The sequence below is a fragment of the Haemaphysalis longicornis genome, unplaced genomic scaffold (genome assembly GCF_048455015.1).
Source record: "Haemaphysalis longicornis isolate Haplotype H1 unplaced genomic scaffold, Haemaphysalis longicornis Haplotype H1 scaffold_4, whole genome shotgun sequence".
Lineage (NCBI taxonomy): Eukaryota > Metazoa > Arthropoda > Arachnida > Ixodida > Ixodidae > Haemaphysalis > Haemaphysalis longicornis.
In genome coordinates this window covers 221930238-221937974 of record NW_027526361.1, presented here as the reverse complement: position 1 = coordinate 221937974, position 7737 = coordinate 221930238, and positions in this window count along the sequence as shown.

Sequence of the window (7737 nt, the reverse complement as noted above, 5' to 3'; positions counted from 1 at the left end):
CCGAATCCCTAATCAGGGACCACGCAACGGCCTTTACTGCGGATGGAGTCTTACGCTGCAGCAACACGGATCACCGAAGAACGACGGCGTATACTAGCCCCAACGAACGTACCAACGAAACGGCTGAACAAAACAATCGCCGATAGGCTGTCTGTGTATGTCGACGTTGAACAGAAGGCGATGTACAAATTTCTCTCGTATGTCACTTTTGCGTACAACACGGCTATCGGGGACACTACGCAATTGTCTACGGAAGACGGCCGACTACGATGCTTGACGCCAGGCTGCCGCACATAGAAGACGGTGACCCCAACCCCGACGTCAAAGGACACTTTCAGCGTGCAGAGGAGGCCCGCCAGCTTGCTCGAGTTCGTACAGCGGACCAGCAGCTGCTATACGCCAGACGCTACAAGCTCCGACGCCGAGACACGTTAGAGACAGTTAGAGACAGGAAACGAGCTTCTGGGATCAGAGAGCAAACTTGAGCTGAAGATATCATAGTTCAGACAAATAAAAAGAAATGGACTTGGTCTGGCCGCACAATTAGGCGAAATGAGAATCGGTAGACTACCAGGTTGACAGAGTGGACACAGAGAGACGGGTCTTAAAAAAGAAGGGCCATTACTCGATGGAGCGAAAAAATAATGAATTTAGGAGGCAAAGAATGGACTCGAGCGGCGCGAGACAGGAGTGGTTGGAGGTCAATGGGAGACGCATTCGTCTCGCAGTGGACCTAGTGGGCTAATGCTGCTGATGATGATGCAATAGCCGGGTCTCCGGCGAAGGGACAGCGGCGGCAAGCTTTGCAGTTTCTCCATCCTTGCACCACTATAGTGCCAGCTGCGCCCTTTTTTTTTTTTACCCAACATATTTATATATCTTACAAGCCTTCCATATGAATCAGTTGTTCTTGCTTCGTTCCGTCCCCTTTTGAAAGTATAAGGGCTTTCCCAGTCAGTTATCCAGCCCCAAGTATCCCCACTGATGTGTTAATATTCGAAATGCAGCCAATCGGGAAAAGAGTGGCGAAGCTTGCACTAAGTCGCACAAGGATTTAACCATAGTTGAGCCGGATTATTTCTTTCTATGTAAGCATTGAAGGACACAACACCCCGCACTGCATTATATTTGTTTATTTACATGATCCGTCGTCGCTCTTTGCTCTGGTAGTACTAGTCATCGTCATATCAATCTATATCGTCGTCTTCCTCATGCATGACTGGCGGGCCCGGGTCGCTTTCTCAGCGGGCTTTCACATTTCTCACAAAGTGGAACACGTCAGCACGTGCTAGAACCGGCGGCCACCGGCGGCGCTAACTGGGGGTATAGTGCCTAGGACTGCTGCGCGAGCTGTGCTGTGCTTCCCGCGTTAAGCGCGGACGCACATGAACTGTTTCCTTGGTATTTTCTGAGAATTCCACACGCAAGCATGGACGACGCCGGGCGCTCCTCGTGAGGGGCGCGCTCGTTTGCGCAGTAAACGACGGGAGTAACCATGACCCGGGGTTTTGTGATGACGCCCCGCACATTAGGTACAGCAACAACAGCTCCGCTGTTACAAAATGCATCGCCGCCTTTTTCATCGTTGATTGTCAATCGGAAAATAGTTGCTCACGAAAGCGCGGCAAAGTTTTTGCAGGCATGCCACGCCAATGAACAAAATATTTCTCCGTTTATGTTTTTTCAAGGCGAAAGACTGGTGATTGAGACTTTACTGCTAAATTCTGCTTCTGTGTTTGCCTGTTTGTTCGTCTTTGGACATGAAAGAAAAATAAAAAAAATTACACCATCTTCCTGAGGGGAACAATGAGGTGATGCAGAGCATCGCGGAATTCCCTTTATTTTCACTTGCGTTGGTTACCCACATCGCGTGAACGTTGTTGGAAACTCCGCGATTCTTCGCATCACCTCAGAGTTCCCCTCCGACAAACGGCTCTGTTAACTGGTTGGCTGATGCTGGCTGAACTTGTGTCAGCCAATCCGCTAGCACAACTGTCGGTACTCATCAGACGCCGGAGCGAGACTCATCCGATGAAGCAACTGAGCCAGCGGCGCGTGCACGCGGTTATATATAGCGCTGGCGTGGAGAGGGGGACGGAGGGAGAGGCGCGCATGCGCACGCTATCGCGCAGCTGGCGTGGAGAGGAGGACGGAGGGAGTAGCGTGCTATCGTGCATCTCGCGTGGAGAGGGGGATCAGGAGGAGAGGTGCGGACGCCAACGGACAACGGAAATAGCCCCGAGCAAAAGATGCTCTTCATCTAAAAAAATTACACCGAGAAGCAGACTGACCGCAATTCACATTGCAGCTTCCTTATAGTTAGAGCTCACGTCCGTGTGCACCCGTGTACAAAGCACGTGCCGCCACGTGCACCAGTTACGGCGCGTGCATTTGGCTAATTCTTCTGCAATTGTAGCGGGGTGCCGGGCTAGCTGTGTGTTGAAAGCACTTCGGTGCAACTCTGGCGACCGGCGTTGAAACCCCACAAGTATTCAAGTTACTTTTTGCTTACATGTACTGGCGGCTATTTCGGTACCCGTCGGGTTGTCACCGACGACGGCGATGACTGCGCTCACTTTTCGCATTTGATGAGACAGCTAAGGCTGTCGCCCTAATGTTAATCGCGTGATCATTTTTGTGAGATCCGCTTGCTTCTCCTTTCGAGTGACCACAAAAGGTGTGTGTGGCGATTAGTTATTACATATTAGGATGGCTTAACATGCTTATTCGGTTTATGTAGGGCAAGATTTTGTGGCATCACCATCTGCAACCTTTATTCTCATTCATAATCACCTGTGAACCCACTCTACCCCCCTATCGGCGAAAAGCAATTTTAAAAAAATTCCCCGCATTTCCCCGAGGGGAAGAATGTGAAAGTGCGAATGCACGAGTTGAATTCGCGCGGTTCGGTAATGTTCGCGAAAGAGAGATCACACACACACACACACACAACTACAAAGAAAGAAAGATGCATTTATTCAAAGACACCTATTTGTGTTGTCGTTGTACTTGATTGCTAGAGCGGATCTCAGCTTTGAAATTTCGTGTCAGTACTCCTTTAAGCGGGTGCATTAGCCCTTCTCACGCCCGATTCTCGGCCAATCCCCCACGTGGGTATGTGCCATGTCAGCGGCCAGGCAGCGCGCGCCCATCTCCCCCCGTTGCCAAGGAAGACGAGGAGATTCCTGGCCAATCCCCCACGTGGGTATGTGCCATGTCAGCGGCCAGGCTGCGCGCGCCCATCTCGACGTGCGCGGACATCGCCGGTGGACGCAGGTTCAGGGTCGCTTAAGAAGTGCATTGCACTTAACAGACTGTTTTTTTCTGCGAAATCTCCGTCAATAACAGTTATAATTACAAAATGAGGCTGTAGTCCGAAAATAAGCTCTTACCAGGGAGACGAAATGCATTAAGCACGTTGAATTCCCTATTTTCTGCACGATTTTATGATTCCTGCGAAAATTTTGTTTAGTGGAAATCTATGAGGACCTCCAACGAAGTACGCTTCCTTTCGCAGACCTCAAAAAATTTCAAGCTTATCAAGTTTTTGCGACACCCCGAGAAACATTTAAATGCTTTCACGTTACCCCACTGCAGGTCCCAATCACAGAATCGCTTGTTTTGAACTGAAGCCTCTTTAAATCGTAACATGACAAAAACGGCGTCGACTACATGTCGGAAATGTCCTGAAAGATTACGGGAGGTGAATGTGGGTTCCTGTGAGTTAGTAGTGCCTTGGCGTGCATTGCATCCGTTGAAGCCTATTGCATGCCAAAAGATGTGAACACCGCTGGCTAATGTATTCGAGTTTATAAAAAAAGAAACTCAGTATAAAGCTCTATTTAAAACAGAGCCTCGACTGTGTGTTTTAACATTATTCGCAGCGCGGTATTTTCTCCCCAGTTTTCAAAATGACACATCTCAGGAGAAGTAAACCTTCCATTCCATTTTTGTTTTCATTTCCATATATAGAAGCTTGTGCCAAGTAATACTGTTCGACATTTGTGTTCCTACTCTTCAAATTCGATCCTAACTGTTCCACGTATCCGAAACACGTATCATTGCCAGTGAACACAGCAATGCCATCGCTAACGTTGTTTTCGGTCTTGGGCCCAGTAATACCCTAAACTAATTGTCACCCGGCAGGGCGTCAGGTAGGTTTGGTGGTTTTTGGAACCTTTTTCGTGTCAAAGTGCCAAACGTTGTGCTGGTTTAGGGTATGCAGTCTAGATTAAAAATAGGCCCGTGAAGGTACCGTGCTGAAGGCGCAAGCCAAACTGTGCAGAAATGTTATTTCTGGTGTGTATCTTCAGAAAAATACCAGAATATGCAAGAATAAGCGCATAGCTTAAGGTGATAGATTGGATGCTTGCACAAGTTGTAAATTCATTCTGGGCGTTATACAGCAGGAAAAATAAAGGATAAAAAGAAGGATCCACGATACAGAAGCTAAAAAAATCCCTGTCTTGGGTCCTGACTTGATGCATGATCTTTTGCTCTGTGCCATAATGTTGGGAATGCAATAAGGAATATTCGTGTTAATTGTGACGATCTCGTAGTGTTACCAGGAGCGCAAATGTATGTTACTAAACTTCACAACCCACCTGCTTCAAAGTATATCCACTTTCTTTTGTGTCGGCTCGGGATCTAACGCTTTTTGGGGAATTCCGGCTATCTGCGTTCGTTGAGAACTAATAAGAAAAAAAACTCAACATCAAACAGCTAAAACACAATTCTATATCTCAACTGAGTGCCAGTGGTCCAGGCAGAATATCTTTTTTTGCCGACCTCATGTCGGTGGATCAATGCACGCGTCATAGACGTCGAATGGACCGGCGCCTGACATGGTCCGGGGTGACCAGACAAATGCCATGGACACAGTCTGCGAAAAGTCGTTTTAAGATTTTTTTCGCTGGCATTGAAGTTCGCTACAAATCGAACTTCGTTCCGCTTCATAAACTTTCTCCCACTTTAGAAGATTTTTTATCCGCAGCCTCAGCTGCATGCACTTTTTTTCTCTACTTCGATTAACTCTACATTGACCAGAATGTTATGCTGCAGCTTGGGCCTTTGTTATGCTCGAGCCGATGTGGTATTTTCATGCTTGGTGTGACCTACAATGCAGAACTAGTCACTGTTAAGTTCCCACCATGTCACCAATCCGTTTATTTTTGCCGTATGCCGGTGAAAATGATATCGTTCGCCATTGTTGGAGGCCCCGTAAAACTTGTACCGTCTTTCATGCATCGTGCTTTTGAAATCGTCGAACAAGAGCAGGCGTGGAACACATGGGCCATAAAGGACGCGTCAAGCTTTTTTCTGTACCTACGAAACAAACACCGATAATTAAAATTTAAAAACCACGGTATAGCGTTCTTCTGAAGCATTGCCTTATCGCATCTAATTTTTTGATATCCATTATTCTCTTATTTTGCGCTGGCGGTATTCGGTTTAACTTTTTGGAGCCTACTGGAGATTGCCATCTGAGCGGTTCTTTACTATTTTCTTTAACTTAGCGGTGGCTACTAGGTTCGAATGCGCTACGTCCATGTTTTAATGTCGCGATATCTCGGTTTTCGAAGCAGTAGTGTAGCTTATTGGTTTGCAATGAAAGCATATCCGCATTTGTTGTGAAACACAAGTAGTTCACATTTTCTTCGTCTGCTGTTTTCGCTTTTTAGTGATCCTTAGAACCCTACGCCATAGGTTTAAAGGCCATCACTACGCACATTCTGATCATAATTGTTGTTGAGGGGCTCATGATAGTAATAGCAGGAAGATATTCAAGTCAGCAACGCCTCAGACGCCACGGGAAATTTGTTTTTCCTTTCCCTGAGCACCGATATATGAAATCAAGCAGCAGATTCACCTTCTTATTGAGTGTGAGTGATCCTATGCATTGAAATGGCGATTAGAAGCAGCCGTTACCCGTAAGAACCCTGAGAAGTAAAAGTTAAATATTCTAGAAGGCGAATCCACGTGACTTTCAGTGTGAAGCGCAGAGAGCAGCGATGCATTCTATGCTAGATCCGTCTTTTGACGTCGTGGCTTGTGGCTTGTTACAAAATCGTTTGCATGACGTGCGATAATATTCGTATTGTCGCACCTGAATAAATAATAAATGATTATTATTCTACGATAATAATCATTTGTTCTCGATTACCGCTAGAACGACTAGGGATGTGGAGCAGCTTTTACTTCGACCCTGGGAATGTGCACAAAATTTTTGTTCGCTCAGAGCTGGTCAGGGAGTGGGATTGCTCTCAGGGCACGATAAGTGGCCGCGACGCCTCGTATTTTTTGTTTATTAGATCCACGTTTGTGCGAGTAGCGGGTGTTCACTCTGGCTTCGGGACGATATCGACAGCAATCTAACGGCACATGTCCGACACGATAACAAAGGCGCTGCTTCCCGGAATGGCTTGGCCCTCACCAAAATGAGCCGGTGTTTTTTGCTTCGTTTTGTTTTCTGGATTTCTTCGTGGGTCGTGCTTTTTCAACATTTTGTTCACATCCAATGCTTAGTCAGTTTCTTCGTTTCATTGGCGCCAGCTATAGTATATAGCCCAAAAAATTGCAGTTGCCACCAAGTTTGACGACTTGTGCGTTACGATTGCTTTTTACTTTGAATCTTCCGCTGTTTATTACTGCCTGGTGAACCAATGGCAAAGATAGTGGTAATTTGCGGGGAGTCATGATTCAATGGATCAAGATTTCGTGCGCTGTGAACTTCGGGCCACTCTCACTATTTCTGCTTTATTCCAAATTGCTGATTTCAACGAATAAAGTCTGTCGAATGCTCTTGGAAGTGTCGCCCAGCCTTCCTAGTGTGTACTTGCGTTCGCTTAGTTTATGTTTGTTCGTCAACGCTCCAAACTGACGGAACAACACTGATTTTTCGCCTGCCTAAAAAAATCTTATGAAATGATAGCCGCAGCTTCGACATGCAGAAGATTTTGCTTTTAAAAGCTTTACTGTGGGAGTAAGCCACTCGGTAGCTTTCGCGGAAGAGATATTTGTTACACAAGCTGAGTTGTAGGCCTCATTACATCATTTACTGTAGCAAAGATACTGAGTTGCATCGGTAGTGCATGTTTGTAGCAGAGGGGAATCACTGACAACTTCTTCACTTTACCCTTCTGGTGATTCTGTTGCAGCTTTCGAAGGATTTCAGTCAATTTAAATGTGCGCTGCCAACCACTGTACTTCGCAGGAACAAGCAGACATAACGTTATGACTGGCCGTAACCAAGAAAATAAAAAAAAAACAGCCTGCCTAAAAAAACCAACCTGCATATAAAACAGCCTGCATAAAAAACTGAGGGCGAAACCGTTTAGCCCCACTCTGTTAAAGCGTTATAAGACGACTTATTAACAACTGTCTGTTTTAATTGCGGTAGCTAAATGAAACTACTACCAAGCTGAAATTGTCTAAAATGGAAATAATACTCTAAATAAATGGCCACATATCAAAGAATTTCTTAAACAGGGTGTCCCTAGGCCCAATTCGAATGTTATTACTTATAGAACCGCACTCTATTCTAGCGACAGTGATATGGCCAGTAAAGTCATATTTCTCCCACAATTTTTCCTCTGCCAATCAAACAAAGCGAAGATTCACCCGATGTTCATTATTTCTACTTACGGCCTACGCCACACGAAGAAGTATTTCAAATTCTTATCGCTATGAAACGTAGCGGCGTGGGGCATGACAACATGTGCTCTGCGAAAGTAAAGG